Genomic DNA, 19,362 nt, shown 5'->3' on the forward strand with positions numbered 1-19,362 from the left:
CCATGAAAGGCAATAATACAGCTCAGACCTTAGAGAGCTCTGTGCAATTTATAGTATGTACACCAAGTAATTGAGGAAAAATTTAGAAATGTTAAAGGGTAACTGAAAAGGATGATTTTGTGAGGTAACATATTAGCAATATTAAAACTGTGTTTCACTGTAAAACATGCTGACACTATATGGAATGAGGCTCTGATCAAGAGGCCAGCCAACTCAAGTCACCCTGCTGTTCCTTTGATCAAGATGCTGGTCGTGTCCTTTCACTCAGACTCAGCAGGGCAACAGAGTAGCAATCCTTCTTGTAGAGTAGTACAGCAGTGTTTCTGAGTCTTCCACATGCCCAGAACTGTACTGAAGAGTTTGGTCTGAGGGTCCATTAGTTATACCTGGCTCCAACTTTGAAGTAAGTGAAGGTTTTGGAGGGTTCCACCCCCAAGAGGTATTTGTAATTTCCTACCTCCCTGCCCTGATCCCGGCTTGTCTGGGGCCACAAAAGACTAGTGTTGAACCATTTGAGAGTGTGCTAAAGCAGAGCCTTTGTGATGTGCAAGTTAGGTAGGTGACCGCTCCTTCCTCTCATAGAGTCAGAGATGGCCCCACCTACTAACACCTTTTCCCCTCTGTCTCACTGTCTGGGAGCAATACACAATGACCAACTGCTAGCTATACCTAGTCATGTGACCCAGGAACAGGCTGGAGGCACCAACTGGTTAGTAGAAGAAAATTTTATATTTCTATTTTCAGAATTGTGACTTAAAATCTCACTTTACGATTAAAGAGGATTTTAACTTGAGATTCTTTAGACAGCAAACTGCTCCCAATTGGAAATAGCAGCTTAATACATGTAATAATTTAACCAAATGTTATCCTACGGGAGAGGCAGGCATTGCAGTTTGTGAAAAACGAATTTATTAATTTTTCACTACCAGGACATGCACAAGTTAAAAGTACATGTCACACCCTATGTGCTATTAAGTGCCTACGCTAAGTGTGTAAATTACGGTTTAGGCCTGGCAAAATAATTATTTTGTCAGGTCGAAATGGCAGTGTAAAAAATGGCATACACAGGCTGCAATGGCAGGCCTGGGACATTTTTAAAGGGTTGCTTATGTCGGAGGCACAGTCAGTGCTTCAGGCCTACAATTAGCATTTAATTTAAAGGCCCTGGACATGTAGTAACCCTGTACTAGGGACGTACAAGTATTTATAGAAGAGAGCACAAGCACTTTAGCACTTGTTAGTAGTGGTAATGTGCACAGAGTCCTAAGGCTGGCAAAAACATAGCAGTAAGGCAAAAGGTTTCGGGGAGGACCACCCTAAGGCTAAACAGTGGTTCAATAATACAAATGGTAAAGAGGCAAAAGAAAGTGTGGACCAAAAACCTCTAAAGAATTCCAGTCTTCGCACAATGAAGGAACCTAGTCCGTCTGACAGCTCCTCCTAATACTGCTGTTCTCTTGATGAAGGATTCATGAAAATCAACTGGTCAGATAAGTCTGGGTTACATTTGATGTGCTTCCCCAAAATCATCGGGATATGGCAACCGCACATCTACAGTAGAAGAGTTAAGCAAAGCATGACTTTATTTTGCTACACATAAGGGAACATTTTGATACATGTCAAATGAACACTATAACAACTGATGTTACCTATTTTGACACTTGAAAAAGCATGTAAAAGTAAGGCAAAAAATCTTATTTTGTTCGTTTTTCACAGAATAATAAGAACTGTAAATGTGAACGTAAGTAAAAATGTCCCAAAAGACGGCACAAGCATAGCACAAAAATCAAACCAGTTTTAGTCCAGAAAAACAATGAACACATATAAAATTCAAAAAGTGAGGCAGATTGTCACAAATTTCATTTATGAAGTCTAACTTGAAAAACATTGCTACCTTGTTGAAACTCCTAGAGAAGTCTGGAACCATGAACAGCATATCCATTGTGCCTGTAGAATGGTGTAACAAGCTGAAGCATTTTTTTTCCAGAAAATTACTAAATAAAGACAAGTATTGACTTGTTTCAGTTTCTTGCAATGTCTCATGAAAAGTTAATTGATATTATCAAATATTTCAATTAAACAAACTGAGGGAGATCTGTGTTCCCCGCTAGTGATAAAGGAATGTGATTAAGAACAGATGCAATGAGTACTCTTGTAATTGAGCATCGATCCAATGCTATTATTAGATTTCACAAGCATACATCATCACATGCAGTTTCACCAGCGCTGGAAATGTATTGTGCCAAAGATGCTGCGCTTTATGGCGCTGAGATTTGGGGTTGTGCTGACATCTATAGCTGAAAACTATTTTATTAGGATTATGCATTCAGTTCCAACTAGCTCACCCCTTACCCTTACTATATATTGATGCGGGATTGAAAAGAATGGCTGACTTGGCTGTATTAAAAATTCTAGTGTATTGGGTCCATTTTTGGATCACTCCTGAGCTAGGAGATCATAAGGATTCACTTTGACTTATTAAAAGTTCAAGGAGCCAGGTCCCTTCCTTGGCTTAAATTTGTTTGCGTATGGTTGGGGAAATCGGGTTTACAAAGTTATTGGGCTGAACCTACTGCAATTTGTATAGCGAACCTCAAGATTTTGAAAGCACACTATTGGGTTTACATTAACAATGGCTACATAACAAATAGCTCAATAGGTTCCCTGACCAATCCGTTTTAAGATTTTAAGCCCTTCCTGTTTTTGAGCAATTTTTTATTTAATATCTGCTCCTCTTGCCAAGAGTCTGTACATATGTTTTTGCTATGGAACCCTCCCACTAAGATTGTTTACCCATAAATGGCGTCTGGAATAAGATTGGTACAGATGCCACCACGGTAGTCGTTCCACTGATTCCAAATTTTCCCCCATTTGCGGGGCGTGCCACGGGAAACATACTGTCTTTTCCCTAAACATGCACCAGTCCATGCTTTGTTGCCACACCAGAACTGTTGGTGGCCTCTGGGCACCCCACAACTGAGCAATGTCTCTCTTGGCAATCATATTACCCAAGGTCACCCATCGAAGCTGCGTCAGGCCATAATCATTCGGCTCCCAGACATTCAACAGACACCGCCTCGCCTCTGGCATGGATCGCACACCCGTGACCTCACTCATCACCTCATGCACACGAGTCCAATAGCTCATAACCGCAGGGCATTCCCAAATAATATGGAAGATCGTACCCACCAGACCACAACCACGCCTGCACAGTCCATCCACAGAGAACCCCATGCGCACCAGACGAGGACCAGTTACATAGACCCTATGAAGAATTTTGAGCTGGACAAACCGGAGGCGCGCCGGGATAGCCACTTCCTTCGGGGAGGAAATCGCCGCCTGCCAATCCTCATCGTCGAGTTCCAGACCGTCACTAGTCCACACCTCTCGAAGGTTACTCAGTAAGTCGGTTCTGGCATTGATCAACTTCTTGTATATGAGTGAGATCGTGCTGTCAGGAACATGCCCGTCTAGCACCCGATCCTCAAGCGGGGACGCCTCCGGAATATCCGAGCCCAGGGGAAACGCAGACAAAACCGCGTGTCGGATTTGCACGTATCGAAAGGATTCTCTATCATTCAAATCATACTCCGCTTTCAGCTCCTCAAACGTCTTGACTCTACCCCTGATCCACACATCATTCACCCTGCTGATACCGATCACGTCCCACTTGTCGAAACCCTTCGACTTCCAGAGGGAGCCAAGTTTTTCCGAGGCGTAAAGTGGGGTAGCACGGGTCGGCTTATCAGCCCAGCCCAGGGACGCTGTAGCGCGATGCCACACCTGCACCGCTGTCCTAGTGGGGCCCGTGAGAGATCCGCCAACAGATTTCGCATACAGAGCCCTGCTGTAGTCTCCACCAGGCAGCAACCATCTATCCATCTCAAACGCCGGGCTTGGCAGAGGACCGTAAGTGCAATGGTTGATGACCCCCAGCTGAGAGGTCCAATAATAGCGGCGGATGTCCGGGAGAGCAATACCCCCGTCGTACCACGGGAGCATCAGCTTCGCAAGAGCAATACGAGAACGGCCCCCCCCCCCCCACACCAATTGTCTCTGTAGACTTTCAATCTCCCGGAAGTAACGGGCGGGCACAACATCAAGAGTATTTTGCAACGCATAAAGGAACCGAGGGAGCGACATCATCTTAAATAACGCCGCCCGTCCCAGAGGAGAGAGAGGGAGCCTACCCCACGCTGTCACGTCGGCACGGAGGCGCTGGAGAGGGGGCAACAAATTGCGTTCATAACGAAGCACAGGGTCCAAGGTGATAAAAATCCCCAAGTACCTGAATCCCTCCCGCACCACCGAAATAGGACATCCACGAGGCAGGAGAGGGGTCTCGCCGCATAAAACATAGATGCAAGACTTCGACCAGTTGATGACCAAACCGGAGTTTTTACGGAAAGAAGTTAAAACGTCAAAGAGGACGATCAACGATTTCTGAGGCGACGTAAGATATGGGAGTATATCGTCTGCATATAAGGATATTCGGTCCTCAAACTCCGGAGTCCATCTAATGCCTTTCAAGGACGGTTCCCATCTCAGCCACGCCGCCAACGGCTCCAAAGCAAGGGCAAACAAGAGAGGGGACAAAGGACAGCCCTGGCGCGTTCCCCGACCAAGAGCAAAGGAGGCCGAGACACGACCGTTGACCACCACCTGAGCTAAGGGGTCGGTATAAAGCAATTGCACCCAGGCAATAAAAGAGGGGCCGAAGCCAAATTTAGAGAGAACCGCCCATAAATAAGGCCATTCCAACGTATCGAACGCCATGGTGGCGTCCAAAGACGCCAAGATGGCAGGTTCACGCAGAGTCGCCGCTCGCGCGAGGACTCCATGCAAGCACCGAAGATTAAGTGCTGTGTTACGATGGGGTATGAATCTGGACTGATCTGGGTGAACCAGATCACCTATAACCGCAACTAAGCGAGTGGCAAGTACTTTGGCCAGAATCTTCGGTTCGGCATTAATCAAGGATATGGGCCTAAAGGAGGCGCGGCGGTCACGCGGCTTGCCATCCTTGTGGATCACCACTATGGAAGCCAGCCTTTGGTCGGGAGGGAGGGAGCCTGCCTCTAATGATTCCTAGAACATCGACCGCAGATATGGTGCTATCACATCCGGACGGAGCTTATAGAGCTCCACCGGGAGCCCATTAGGACCCGAAGCCTTTCCCGAGCGAACCGAGCGAATAGCCGTAGCAACCTCATCAACTGTAGGCGGAGCCTCTAGAAGATCCCTGTCAGGGTCAGACAAACGTGGCAGCGAAATATCACGCAGGAGCAAGTGGGAGTCCTGCTCCGGTCTATCAGAAACGGGGGAGTACACTCCCCGAAAGTGGTCAGCGAAACATTCAACAATATCAGCAGGGTCGGTGATACTCACGTCATTCACATCAACAATCACAGGGACAACCCGACTCGCACGTTCCATCTTATCCAGCCAAGCAAGCAATTTCCCCGCCTTATCCCCCACATCATATAGTCGTCCCTGTTGCTCCCTGCTCATCTCCCTTGCAGCATCAGTCACCAGCGCTCTATACTCCAGTTGCTTCAGACCAAAAAGGTGCAGCCTCTCCGGGGTGACCTCGGCTTCCAACTCCCCCTCAAGAACGGTGATGTCATTTTCAACACGAACAACCTCCTCCCGCCTACTTCTCTTGACACTGCCAATCATGGAGAGAGCCTGGCCCCGTATAACAGTTTTGTACGCTTCCCACAACGTGACAGAGGAGGACACAGAACCCACATTTTCGGCAAAGTAGTGGTCAATCGTTTTAATTAGTTCCGCCCTAACCTTGGGGTCGCGGAGATACCAGGAGTGGATCGGGGCCACCCTACCCTCCGACCCCAAATGAGCGTCCACCACCAACCACAGCGGGGAATGATCCGAGATACCCCTAGCAAGATGTTTCACCTCCCGTATGGAGGAGGGCATCAGCACATAATCTAATCTCGAAAGACTGCCATGGGCACCAGAATGAAAAGTATATTGCAACTGCCCAGGATGAAGCAGGCGCCAGCAGTCGGTGAGCCCCAAAGCCTCCAGGAAATCCCCCAACCAGGACTGTGACTTCGCAATATCTCGGGGAGGGTAGCGATCACACAGCCCCGACACTACAGAGTTAAAATCCCCACCCACTACAAGCAAACTCTCGGGGAATCCCAAAATCACTCGTCCCAAATCAGCATAAGTGGCAGTCTGGAGACCCGGGGGCACGTAGACAGAGAGCAAGGTGACAATCCTTCCCTCCCAGCGCACCACAATGGCAGCGTACCGTCCCCTGTCATCAAGGATGACGTCGTCAACAGCAAGAGGGAGGGAGTTCCGAACCAGAATGCCCACCCCCCCCTGGAGCCAGAAGTGAAACCCGAGTGCGCGACGAGACGATAGCCCCGCCTATTCATTGCGTGGCACGTATTGCCAAGCAAATGCGTCTCCTGAAGCAGGACCACATCAGGGGACAACCGTCTCAAGAGCTGCAACACCACGCCCCGTTTAATCCTATCTCCCAACCCGTTCACGTTCCAACACAGTACCTCAAGTCCCCTAACCCCCATCCCAAAGGTCAACCCCATCCCCACCCCACACTATACGACAGGAGATCATCAATGATATGCCTTGAAGAAAACAATGAAACGAAAACTGTAACCCCCCAAACCCCCCCCCATACATCATACCCCCCACCCCGCACCCCTGCGTAAGACTCATGAGCCACCCCAACTTGCAGTGTGCCTGTCGCCCTAACTTACAGCTATTCTACAAAAAGAACCCCAGAGGAGGGAGACTCGCCCATCCCCCCGCCCACACCCCCAGAAAACAGCATGATAGCAAGCAATAGTGGCATAGCACCAAACCACAGCCAAAAAGTCAACACGATGGACCGGGAGCCGATTCAGCCCCTTATTCCTGCTCCACCGGGCCTCTCTCCGCACCACCGGAGTGTCCAGAGTGTTCAGAACGATCCGGGCCAGGGGGCAATGTGTCCAGCCAGTCACTAGCCGCCCCTGGATGATCAAAGAAGAATGTTCGCTTGTTGTACACCACACGTAACCGGGCCGGGAAAAGCATGGCGTATTTCATGTCTCTAGTCCTCAGTCTCTTTTTCACCCCCTGGAATCCTAGTCGCTGTTTCTGAACCTGCTGGGTAAAGTCCGGGTAGAAAGCTGACGGCAGTGTTCTCATAAGCCGTAGGACCAGATATGCGCGACGCTTGCAGGATTGCGTCCATGTCCCGAAAATTAAAAATCCGAGCAATGATGGGTCGCAGAGTGGCGCCCAGCTTAGGCGGACCACCCGGGATCCTGTGTGCACGTTCAACGGCAAAAAACTTGCTGAGGCCCTTGGGTGCAAGATGATTCAGGACCAGATCCTCCACCAGCAGGTCCACCGAGGAAGCTTCCGAAGTTTCCGGGACACCAACCAGACGGACGTTGTTTCGTCTTGCACGGCCCTCAAAGTCGTCCAGGGGGCAAGTGAGATAGTCACGGGCGGCACGCAAGTTACCGACCTCTGCCTGTAAATCGGAGACGTCAGTAACAAGACTAGATGTCTGTAGATCGAGGGATTTGACCTTCTCATTAGTTTTCGCAAGGTCAGCCCTGATCAAAGTAACATCAACAGCGACCGTGTCCAACTTGTGGGCCAGGGCCTCGTATTGTTGACCCAGTGTGGCCTTCATCCCGGCAATGGCGCCCATGACGTCCCTCAACGACAGTTCTTCACCCAGCGGGGAGTCTTCCCCCATCGTGGCCGGGGATTTAGTTGGTCCACCCGGAGAGCCCTTTACGAGGGTGTATCTGTCCATGACATTTGATTGCACGGAGCCCCCTCTCGTTGCCGGTCTGGTCCTGTGTTTCTCTCCCTCAGGCTTGGCGGCCATCTTAGTTCGTGCGCCCCGAAGGGTAGCCCTAGACCTAGTAAAAATGACTAAAATCGATGCGCCCGCAACAATATAGAAATGAAGATGCAAACCAATCACCAAGTGATAAGTGACAGGAGGCCGAGTCACCAGTCGGTGAACAGCGGTGAGGTGAAAAGCGGCAGGCCAGGGCGATCGAAACAAAGTCAAGTAGGACTAGGCGCCTGAAACGAAACTGAAAGTAGACAACCGGGCAAAGGAGGCTCGCGTGATCCGTTGTTGTTCAATAACTGTCCGGCTGGCAGAGAACCAAGCCCGGGGGCAGCACCATGGAGCAGGCCGAAAAAGTTCAAAAGTCCATATCTTCAGCTCCCGAAGTCCAAATCAAAGTCTGAAAACGGATAAACGATCAGCAGGGCCGTGCCAGTAATAACCCGTCGTCCAAGTCAGGATAGAGTTCAGGAGAATCGGTGGAGGTGGCGAAGGTCCGGGAGCCCTAAGCTCACGCGACCATCTTGGGTGCGCGCTAAGCTCCTCCCCTTCTTTGTCTCCTTCTTTCTTTGTAATTTTTATTAACTTTTTTAAAGATTTTAGTATAAATATACATCTTAACACTCTTAGATTTTATTGGAAAATTGTCAATGTAAGTTTCCTTGTCCCTTGCACACGAATGTTGGTTGTGTTTTGCACTGTCTCCTGCGTGGAGATATCTGCACTGATCTTCCTTGTACTGTGTCTTCCAAATTGTAGCTCCAACATTTTCCTGGATGCTGCTATTGATGTAATATCTCGCTGTGAAATGGAGATGTGTCTTGGTGAAATTGTGTAATAGATAAGGATATAATTATTATTTTGACATATACTGCCTTTGGGTTAGGATGCAGGACGTATGGATTTCTATTGTACATTCGATGTTTTTATGTCATTTCCATAGTGTCTTTTTATTGTGCGTGTATACTTTGATGGTTTTTAACCAAATAAAGTACTATATTATTATTAACAGACTCATTAATTGCAAATTTTGTAAAAGTAATATTTATTGCTTCTTTTGGTCAAGGTTCACTTTTGCAGTTATGGGTCGCTAGATACAAGCCAGCTATGGTCTTTTTGTTGCCTTACAGCGACTTTCTTGAGTCAATTTCTATTGATGCAGGTGTGAGATAAAGGTGCCACTTTTCAGTTTCATATGCTGTCACTAGTCAGAGGCCAGTTTTTACTAGGCCGTTGTTAAGAAAACCTCCACCTTTCAATGTCCCATGTATATCACACTTCACAAAAGCTATATTCATGCTGCAATATTTTTCGAACCCTTGGAACACCTGGACCGTCTTCTAGATGATGGGGATGTCGGGTACAGCTATGATGTCATTTAAATAATTTCGTAGAGTTCATGTAGGCAATGCTAGCTGACAAATATGCACCAGTCGTGTTATGATGGAGTAAGGTTCTCATAACTAGTCTAATGAGACAGTTACTGTTCAAGACCTCAACTAGGGTCAAGGTGAAAACACACCCATGAAGTACGTGCTGTGATTCTGAATCGGGTGTGTGAGAGTTGGCTAAGCTTTAAGTATAATTAAAACAAAATTCCTACTGGATGCCTCTGTTATTTAATAAAAAAGAAAAAAATAGATTAATTCACCCTTTGATAACAAGTGGCGATTGGATTTGAGAACGCTTACCCCGTATTTGCTCCAGTTATCGCCAGCCAGCTTCACATCTCGCCGCACCCGCTTTGCGGGTGCCGCTTCGGTGATATTAGCAGGTGGGGAAGCGGAGTGTGGTCAGCGGGAGCCGGAGGGAAGCTACACCATCAACAGGGGTGAGGCGCTGCGCGGCAGGGACTCGCTCTCCCAGGAGTCCCTGCAGGCCTTCCATCACCTGGGCTGCGCCCCCTGTCAGCCCCGCCCCCAGTCGTCATACAGCCTACATAATTGGATCAGTGACCCGCTGCGCGGGACGAGCCGGGCGAAGGCCGGGCAAAGGGCGGGCCCTCAGAGACCGCAGGAGACTGGGCTGGGCCCCCTCTCTTTCATTGATCAACTGTGGTAAAGTAGACTTGTTAATTGATGTAGCAAGTGGTAGATTCTATTATTATCATCCTGCTATTTTGTCTGTTAAGTTATAGCTTGCGCTGTGTGCTGTGCCAAAAAGTACACTGTTGAATTGGTTTCACCATTTAACGATGGCGTCGTCCCCTACAAAGGATAAGCATCCATCAATAGTTGGAGTTAATCACCGAACGCTGGATAATTTCCTTTTTAAAGCTAACACTGGAACAGACAAGGAACTCGCTCTTTCTGAGCGACGGGCGGAGAGACGCCGTTCCATCGAATGCATCAAAAACAATAGATCTATAGGTTCCCCAAAGCTAACGATTTCCCCCATTTTTAGTATTTCCCCTGTAATTGGAGATAGTGAGGCATCCCTAAATATCAGTATCCCACTACTTTTGCAAGAAAAAACTCCCCCACTAGTCGTAGTCAATGACTTGACTGTAAATGACTCTTCTTTATCTTGTAGCCTGACCCCAGAGGCAGAAGCCCTGCCCGACACTTTGCCGCCACGAGTGGACCCACCTAACACAGTAAAGGGAGCATTTAAAATCCATAGAGCCCAAGGCCCACCGCCTAAAAGAAAGAAAAAGAGGGGGGATTCTCTATATAAAAATAAGGCCATTGATAAAAACGGGGGGCCCTTTGACAAACCCTCCCCCAATGCACTTATATCAATTCCGACGGCCAATCCAATACCCACCCTGATAGATGATCCATCTAGCTCCAATCCATTGGGCAGTATGGAACAATTATTAAGGTCGTTCATACAGCCATTGGTGGAGAGACTGAAGGGACTAACCAGCCAAATTGAGAGGCTAGAAAAGGACTTAGGGGAAATAAAAGTGGCTATTAAGGATTTTTCTAAACCTGAACCAAAGCAACATCCCCCTGCATTGCCTCTAAACACCACTGCCCAGAATGGTATGAAAATCACGAATCCGCCCAAACCAAAACCCCGTAAAATATTACCTACTAACACCGCAGCCATAAATAGTAAAACTAACGCTAAGAAGACACAGGAAAGAGTAACATCAGATATAGTAGGAAGTGCCCGGCTAACTAATCGTGCCAGAAATGCTTCCAAATCCACCGGCCAAGAAAAACCTGCTAAGACATTTCCAGTTAAGAGGCCCAGAGTAGAGCTGCCCCCGGAAGCGGCGCCATTTGTTGCGGTCCTCACCGGGGTGCCACCTCTAGTGGATGGATGTGGAGAAGATCAACGTGGGATAAAAAATAAAGTCATGTATTGGCTGAGGCTGAATTGCCCACTTCCACCACAAATAAATGGGGTAATACTTAATGTTAGACGTCTCCCCTGGTTGGGGAAAAGAACTAAGGATGTATTGGGTGACATTGTGATTATAAATTTCCAAGATGAAAGAGTTGTTAAATACATTGTAAATGGGTTTCCACTACATGTAGGTAATGCCATTACTGTACGTGATCTAACCTACTTCTACCCAAGAGGAATAGTTGCCCCGGTACCCAACCCTAGACCTCTGGTCTATCTGCAGGACAATTATGCAACTTCCTCACTCTGTCACCAGAACTTGGGTATTGGGCACCTTACGCAGAGGCAGGATGGTTATTTCAGACCCATCTTTCACCACCAGCAGAATAATTATGCACCCCCCTAACTCTGTCACCAGAACCCTGGTTCTGGGTCCTCCATTCAGAGGCAGGATGACTATCTCAGACCTTTCTTGCATCATGAAGGCGATTATCCCTGGCCCACTTTTAATCGCTTCGCAGCATTAGCGGGCATGGAGGGAGTCGATTGACTGTGTTTAGGGGATATAGCAGATAACAATGTCATCGGACCACAAAAGGGTCCCTGCACACCCGCAAAGTCACCCATAACTTGTAATGTGTATGTTCCCCTACCAAAGCACACTTGTTCCCAAAACTTAGTGACTGATTGTGTGACTACAGATAAGGGGCAACCAGTTAATGTACAAGCCCCAGGTTGGGGAGGCACGATGGGGAAAGGTAGTTAGTATTGTGTCTTGGAACATCGCAGGTTTGGCAGCCAAAATTAATAACAAGGAATGGCGCCAGTACATACTTAAATTCTCCATAATCTGTCTACAGGAAACTTGGGCAGCTGATAACTGCTCGCTACATTTACAAGGGTACAAATGGTTCTTTGTTCCAGCAAGGAAATCTAGATCAGGCAGGGCTATGGGCGGGCTATCAGTATATGTGGACCTGAACCTCCCTGGCACATGGTCAACCGCAGATTGTAATTCTCATGATATCCAGGAAGTGCGAGTCAAGGGTAAGGGACTTAACTTGACAATACTGAATGTGTATAATAAAGTGGCGGGTGGGGGATGCAATGCACTGATACGGGAACTGGGGCATAGACTATGCCAAGACTCTAATTGTGAAGTTAAAACTCGTGCCCAAAACAGTCTAGTGATGGGGGATTTCAACTGTCATCTTTGTCCAGCCCTTTTTCCAATTGACGTGACATGGTCGCGATGCCCAGAGGGTAATGGAGCCTTGTTTGAGCACACAGTAGAAGGAGACGCTTTAACAACATTTTTACTGAATCAGGATCTGGTTCACACCATTGATATGGTCTATATACCAAAGGACGAGATCCTGCCACCTACCTTTAAGGGTAGAGGATGCTCATCGTACATTGACTACATTATCGCTTCAAGGGCTTTCACAAATAGAATCTCAAGGGTTGGCATCGAATGGAATCCGTTTAGTGATCATAACCCTTTGGTGTTAGACATATTACACCAGTCCGCCCCAATTCGGGAAAAGCTTGTAGCGGTATCTGAGAGGGTTACTGACCAGGGCAGACGCCTAAGGTGGTCTAAGATTGATGGGGAAAGGTTTTACAAATCATTAATGGAGAAGGGGAAAATAGCCTTTGGGGCGTGCTTAGACGAGACAATTGAAGGGCCGCAGCTACTTCTAGCATTCGAACATATAGCACATTTGGTAGATGGGATGTTAAAAACTAGCGCCCCGGCAAAAGAGACTGGTAGCCAGCCGCGATGATTCGACAGAGATTGCTCCAAAGCCCTAAGGGAGCTCAAAGACCGTATCAAAACAACGCCCAGGGATGTCACTCGGGTTGCGTCCTGCAGGAAAAAATACAAAAGTGAGCTGTGTAGGAGGAAAAAGGCATTACAAGCAGAATGTTGGGTGAACTTTAGAGAAGAGGGGGAAAAGAGGGACTTGACTAAATTTTGGAGTATTATCAACAAACCCACTTTTCAGGACGATATGGCCCCTAAATTAGGAACAAACATCACGCCTGACATGTGGATTACTCATTATAGGGGTCTATATAATCATGAAATAGAAATAGATACACAGTATGAAAAAGGAAATGTAGACCAAGGTCATCCTGTAATTTTTTCCTTAAAGGAAATCAAGGTCGGGATTGAAGGGCTATCTAAAAATAAAGCACCTGGCCCGGACGGTATCCCGCCTGATTTGTTCCTCAGTTCGGTGGAATTATGGGCCCCTATAATGACGAGAGTAATTAATACTGCAATCCGCTGTGGCTTACCGACCTCCTGGTCCACTGCTAGAATTGTCCCTATTTTTAAAAAGGGTATCCACCAAAATCTTGGGAAGGGGGATATTAAACCGGCTATCTGAGTGGACAGAAGCTAATAATATCATCTCAGACGTACAGTACGGTTTCAGGAAGGGTCGTTCCACGAGTGACCAATGCTTGAACCTCTATATGATAGCAGCTAAATACACTATGGCCAGCGAAGAATCCCTTTACATGGGGTTCATGGATCTGGCAGCGGCTTTTGACCACGTCAATAGAGGCAAGCTTTGGAACATGATGACCAGTATGGGGATAGAGGTTGGCCTCATTAACATTCTAAGGGAATTGCACAGTAATACCTCAGCGCAAGTCAGGTATAACACGGAGGGTGGATGCACTGATTCCTTTCAATGTAAAAGTGGGGTACGTCAAGGCTGCATTCTGGCGCCTTTTTTATTCTCCCTTTATATTAATTTTTTTTTGTAAATATTTTTTTTATTGCAGCATAATCAGAGAGTCATACAGTATAATCAAACCATTCCAATTGATGTTCAGTTGAAGCGCCGTCCCCTTACTCCTGTGTCACACAGCCATTCAGCTCACACCCCTGAGGTCGAGCGGCAAAGTCACGGGCAAAAGGAATTGCGCTGGTACAATCCGTGTATAACTAAAGCCACCAGTTGGATGGGAGAGCTGCTTTTTAGTCCTAACACACCCTCTCTCATGTCTCAAGCCCAGTGGAATCAGGAGTCAACGTACACCCCCCGCTAACAAAACCCCCTCCCTCCCCCCGTAACATCCCCGTCCCCAACTACCCCGCCCCCCTCGACCAGAGCCCCCCCCGACCACTCCCCGCCCCCTTCCGGTCCCCCCACCCCCCCAGGCGTGCCAGATAGTCACCTAACCGAGCTCTCATCTCCTCTCGTAGGACCAGATCCGAGACATGGCAACAGGATTTGTCAGCGAACAGTCATAGTTCATCACATTGGAACGCAAGGGTAGTGAAGCAGCAAGGTGGGCCTAAGCCGTCCTCTCGGCGGGCGGGTGCCCCGCCCGAGCCGGACTATGCACCGGGGAGTCCTCTTCTTCCTCGTCCAGGCGTATGAGATCGAGGACCAGCCCCTCCCACGCCCTGGCTCTCTCCATTGCCATGTCATTGTCTATCCTGAGTGCGGCCCGCAGGCGAAGCTCACCCTCACATCTAGCCCATTTAAGCAGCTCAGCCCTCCAGCGCTCAACCACGGGACCCCGGGATGCCTTCCACTGGGACGTAATGGCCCGCTTCGCCAGGAGGAGCCCCAAGTCCAGGAACTTGCTAGTGACTTTGTTCTTCGATGTGTGCGGGAACCAGTGTAGCATGCAATGTGCCATGGTGAGTTGCAGGTCCCTCCCCGTCACCTCCCTCAGAACCTCCACTACCTCCTCCCAAAAGGGCCCCAGCTCAGGACAAGACCAGAACATGTGCCGGAAGTCCGCTGGGTCCGCCGGGCAGCGCGGGCAGGATGCCGGGTGGGCCGGGAAGTATTTATGTAGCTTGTCAGGGGTTAGGTAAGCCCTATGTAGGACATAAAAGTGCACCAGCTGGAATCTTGCGTTGCGCGTGCCATTCCGGGCCCTTTCCAGTATGCCATTCCAGGCCTCCTCGGGGATCTCAGTCGCCAGATCAGCCTCCCATTTTGCCTTCAAGGCCAACAGTGGAGCGGTGGATTCCGAGACCATGCGTCGAGATAGGCACGTGACCGCCCTGACCGTCCCCGACATCATCACGACGTACTGGCAGCCCAGCGAAAGCGTCGGCTCCGACATGCCCGCCCCCCAGTGCCTGCGGATCGCCGCCGTTAAAGCCGCATGTAGGAGGAAGTCCCCCCCCGTCAACTCAAAGCGCTCTTGCAGGAGGTCGAAGGGCAACATCGCCCCGTTTTCATACAGATCACCCATGGACGAGAGCCCCCGCTGATCCCAGCCGTCCAGCCCGTGCCACGATCCCCCGTGCGGCAATGTCTCGCAGAATCTAAGTGGGATCTCAGGTGCGTACGGGACCGTGACACCACACCTCCGGCGGTATCTGTTCCAGCATTTTCTGGCCGTTGCAAACTCCTGCGTGAGATGGAAGTCCCCCATCGGAAGCCCCAGGACAATCCGGGATAATACCTGGACCGGACCCGCCGGCTCCCCCGACCCGTCCGCCTCTCTCCTAGCCCGCGCCACCCACTGCGTCAGCCACTGCAGCTGTGCCGCCAAGTAGTAGAGCTCATAGTCTGGGACAGCTAGACCTCCGTCTGCCCGAGGGCGGAGAAGTGTGGCAAGGGCCACCCTACGCCTGCCCGCTCCCCATAGAAAGCCGATGACCATCGACCGCAGCCGTCGGAAGTAGCTCGCTGGGATCCAGATCGGTAGGGTCCCGAAGAAGTAAAGCAGCCGCGGCAGGGTCACCATCTTGAGAAGCGCCACCCTCCCCATGAGTGACAATGGGAGCGTGCCCCAAAAGTCGAAGCTCCCCTTAGCGTGCCTGATCGCCGTACCGATATTCCCCTCAAGGACATCAGCATTGTCATGAAAGATCGAGGTGCCAAGATATCGCAGGCACCTCTCTTCCCAAGTCACGCCTTCCGTTATTTGCGGGCATTCTCTCCGTGGGCGGGCCGGGAATAGGTGGGACTTCGCCCAGTTCACTCGGAGGCCAGATATCGTACTCAGCGATTGCAGGAGAGTCTTAGCTCCGCGCAGGGAGTCCGCCGAGTCCGCCAGGAACATCAGTAGGTCATCAGCGTACAATGCGATGTGGTGTATTTGGCCATAGACGTCCAGGCCCCGATAAGCCCGGCCCAGCCGGGCCCGCGCCGCGAGAGGCTCGACAGCCAGGGCAAACAGCAAGGGGGAAAGAGGGCATCCCTGACTGGTGCCCCTGCCCACCCCACACATCTCAGAGATAACCCTCCCTGTTCTGACTCTCGCCGTCGCGTTCGTATAGAGCAGTCTCGTCCAATCGACGAAGCCCTCGCCAAGGCCCAGCGTTCGTAGCACATGGAAGAGATAAGGCCATTCCAGGCTGTCGAAGGCCTTCTCCATGTCGACAGCAAACACCACCGCCTCGTCGCCATCGTATGTGTCAGCCTCTAGGATATGCAGGAGTCGTCGCACATTGAGCGCCGTATTGCGTGCCGGGATGAAACCCGATTGGTCCGCATGCACCAGTGCGGGCATGTGGGGGAGCAAACGCGTCGCCAAGACCTTGCTCAGGATCTTGTAATCCAGGTTGAGCATGGACAGGGGGCGGTACGCCGATCTGTCCCACGGCTGCTTACCCGGCTTCAGTAGGGGGACAATCAACGCCTCCCTCGTGGTCGCAGGGAGACAGCCCAGCCGCCTCGACTCGTTGTAGAGCCACGTCAGCCGGGGCGCCAGGAGATCCACGTAGGTGAGATAGAATTCCGTAGGGAATCCATCGGTGCCCGGTGTCTTGTTTCTCGCCATGCTCTTGATGGCGACCCGCACCTCTCTCTCCATGATCTCGTCCCCGAGTCGTTTCGCGTCCGCCTCTTCCATTTCCGGCAGGTCAAGACCCTCCATAAAGGACTGGACCTCCTCCACCGAAGGGAGGACCCTGCTGCAGTAGAGCTCTGTATAGTAGTCGAAAAACAGTGCGTTGATCCCCTGCTGATCAAACCTCGCCGCCCCCGCGTGGTCTCTGAGTTCAAGGATGACTGAGCTCCGGCGGGCCGGGTTGGCCAACCAGGCCAGAAGAGCCCCCGATTTGTCGCGGTCCGAGTGCGCCCGCGTTAGGTAGGCCTTGTAATCAAAGCATCGGAGGCGTTCCACCGTCGCCGCCACCGCCTCCCGCGCCCCCAGCAGAGCCTCGTGAGTGTCCGGCCGTTCAGGTCTCTCTCTCTCCATCCTCCGGAGGGTCTCGTCCTCCTTCTCAATGTCTGCCAGTAGTGTTCTCCGCACGCCCGATGACGTCGCAATGCACTGGCCCCGTAGTACGGATTTGAAGGCGTCCCATTCCGTCGTGGCCGAACCCGCCGTGCCCGCGTTCACCTGGAAATACTCCTCGATGCCCGAGGCGATCGCGGCGCGGAAGAGCTGATCTTCCAGTGCCTCAGGGCGGAGCTTCCAAGCCGGTATTCTCGGGCGGATCTGCGACCAGCGCAGCCTCACGAGAAGCGGGTTGTGGTCCGAGATCGAGCGCGTGAGGTACTCACTGTGGCACACTTCCGCGTGCACGTCCTGCGAGCACAGGAATGCGTCAATACGGACATGCAACTCGTGAAGGGCGGAGAAGAATGAGTAGTCTCTGTCCGCCGGGTGGTTAGCCCTCCAGGAGTCGACCAGTCCCCACTGGCGTTGCCAGGCTGAGCGCTTCTCCCTTTATATTAATAATCTTGAGCAGCATCTCCTACAGTTGGGATCTGACTGCCCCAGAGTAGGGTCGCTTCACGTCCCTGTGTTACTTTACGCAGATGACGCGGTCCTCCTCGGACGCACACCAAAGAGTCTACAGATTTTAATTGATGGTTTTGTTTCTTTTATGGGTTCACTGGACCTTTCTGTTAATTTGGGTAAATCGTACGTTTTAACTGTTGGTAAAAAAAAACCTTAACAAATGTACCTTTATGATTGGGAGTCATAAGATGGAGAAGGTTAAATCATTCTCATATCTGGGCGTATTATTTGATGGTTTATTAAAATGTAATGCCCTGATAGAGGATCGCTGTCGTAAAATGAATGCCACCAATGGGGCTATAGCTGGTTATGGTCGAAGGCTGGGGAGGTGGTGTCCCGAACAGGTGATGATCCTGTATAACTCAATGTGCTGCTCTAAAGTTATCTATGGGGCAGAGGTGTGGGGCTTTGTAAACACTTGTCAACTGCAGCGGGAGGAGAACAAACATCTTCGCTCCGTCCTGAAAGCCCCACACAGTTTGGCAGCCGCAATAGCGCACAGGGAGTTAGGGATCCCCTACCTTGAAGATGCGATAAAGGTTAGGTCAATCTTAGCCTGGCTTAAAATCTGGATAAATCCAGAGGCGAGCCTAAGCAGGGAAATATTGAAGGACTGCCTGGGCAGAGAAAAATGGTCGCGAATCCCGTGGCTCAGCTATGTAAAGTCTGTATTGGTAACTCTGGGCCTAGGGAATCTTTTTATTGATCCGACAGCGATCACTCCCCAGCATAAGACAATTGCCAAAAAAGCTTTTTTGGAACACAAAGCCACACAGAGAACAGAACATTATATGGTTAAAACGACAGTGTGCGCATATAACCTTGTAAAGACCACAGAAGGAATGGAACCTTACCTATACCTGTTACACAACGCACAAGAAAGGTTTTTAATGAACCGTTTTAGGCTCAATTTTTTACCATATTTATTAGGATCACCATTAGGGTATTCACTTACTATTAAGCAGAAGGGAACCTGCGGCTGCGACAATAGGTCTCCGCAGGATTCCCTTCATTTTGTATTGTTATGTCCATTTTATTCTGAACCCAGGCGTAGATTCTTGGTTGACATCCTGAAAAAATCTAATATAAAATGTGCCAAAGAGGCTTTAATTTTTTTACAACAGGCGTCGGACCCCCTCACATTGTGCTGTATTATCAATTTTATCAAAGTAGCCGTTCGATTAAGAGCTACTAGAGGGGGGGGGGGAATTGTGAGACTTCCGTGATTGTTTTTAATGACTTATAATGTTTTATTCAATTTTCTGGGATTTTGTTATTGTACTAAAATTAGGATACATGCTAATTTTTTGGTTTGTTTGTTAAAAGAAATGAACTGAATGTACTTTGAATTTTTGTACTTTTATGGTGATTTTTAATCATCGAATAAAGAACCCAATGAATGATTCATATAAGCCCATATGATTAGCCAGGACAGGTGCGCTAATGGACGTAAAGGTAACATCACAAGGGTG

At 49.5% G+C, this 19,362-nt stretch overlaps 1 protein-coding gene across 3 annotated transcripts in view; it reads left to right on the top strand.

The window, feature by feature from the left end:
* OTUD6B (OTU deubiquitinase 6B) overlaps positions 1-19,362 on the top strand; it is a 175,308-nt gene that overhangs the window by 128,738 nt on the left and 27,208 nt on the right. The gene's annotated exons all lie outside the window — the stretch shown is intronic.

This window comes from Lissotriton helveticus, chromosome 4_1 (genome assembly GCF_964261635.1).
Source record: "Lissotriton helveticus chromosome 4_1, aLisHel1.1, whole genome shotgun sequence".
NCBI classification, from domain to species: domain Eukaryota; kingdom Metazoa; phylum Chordata; class Amphibia; order Caudata; family Salamandridae; genus Lissotriton; species Lissotriton helveticus.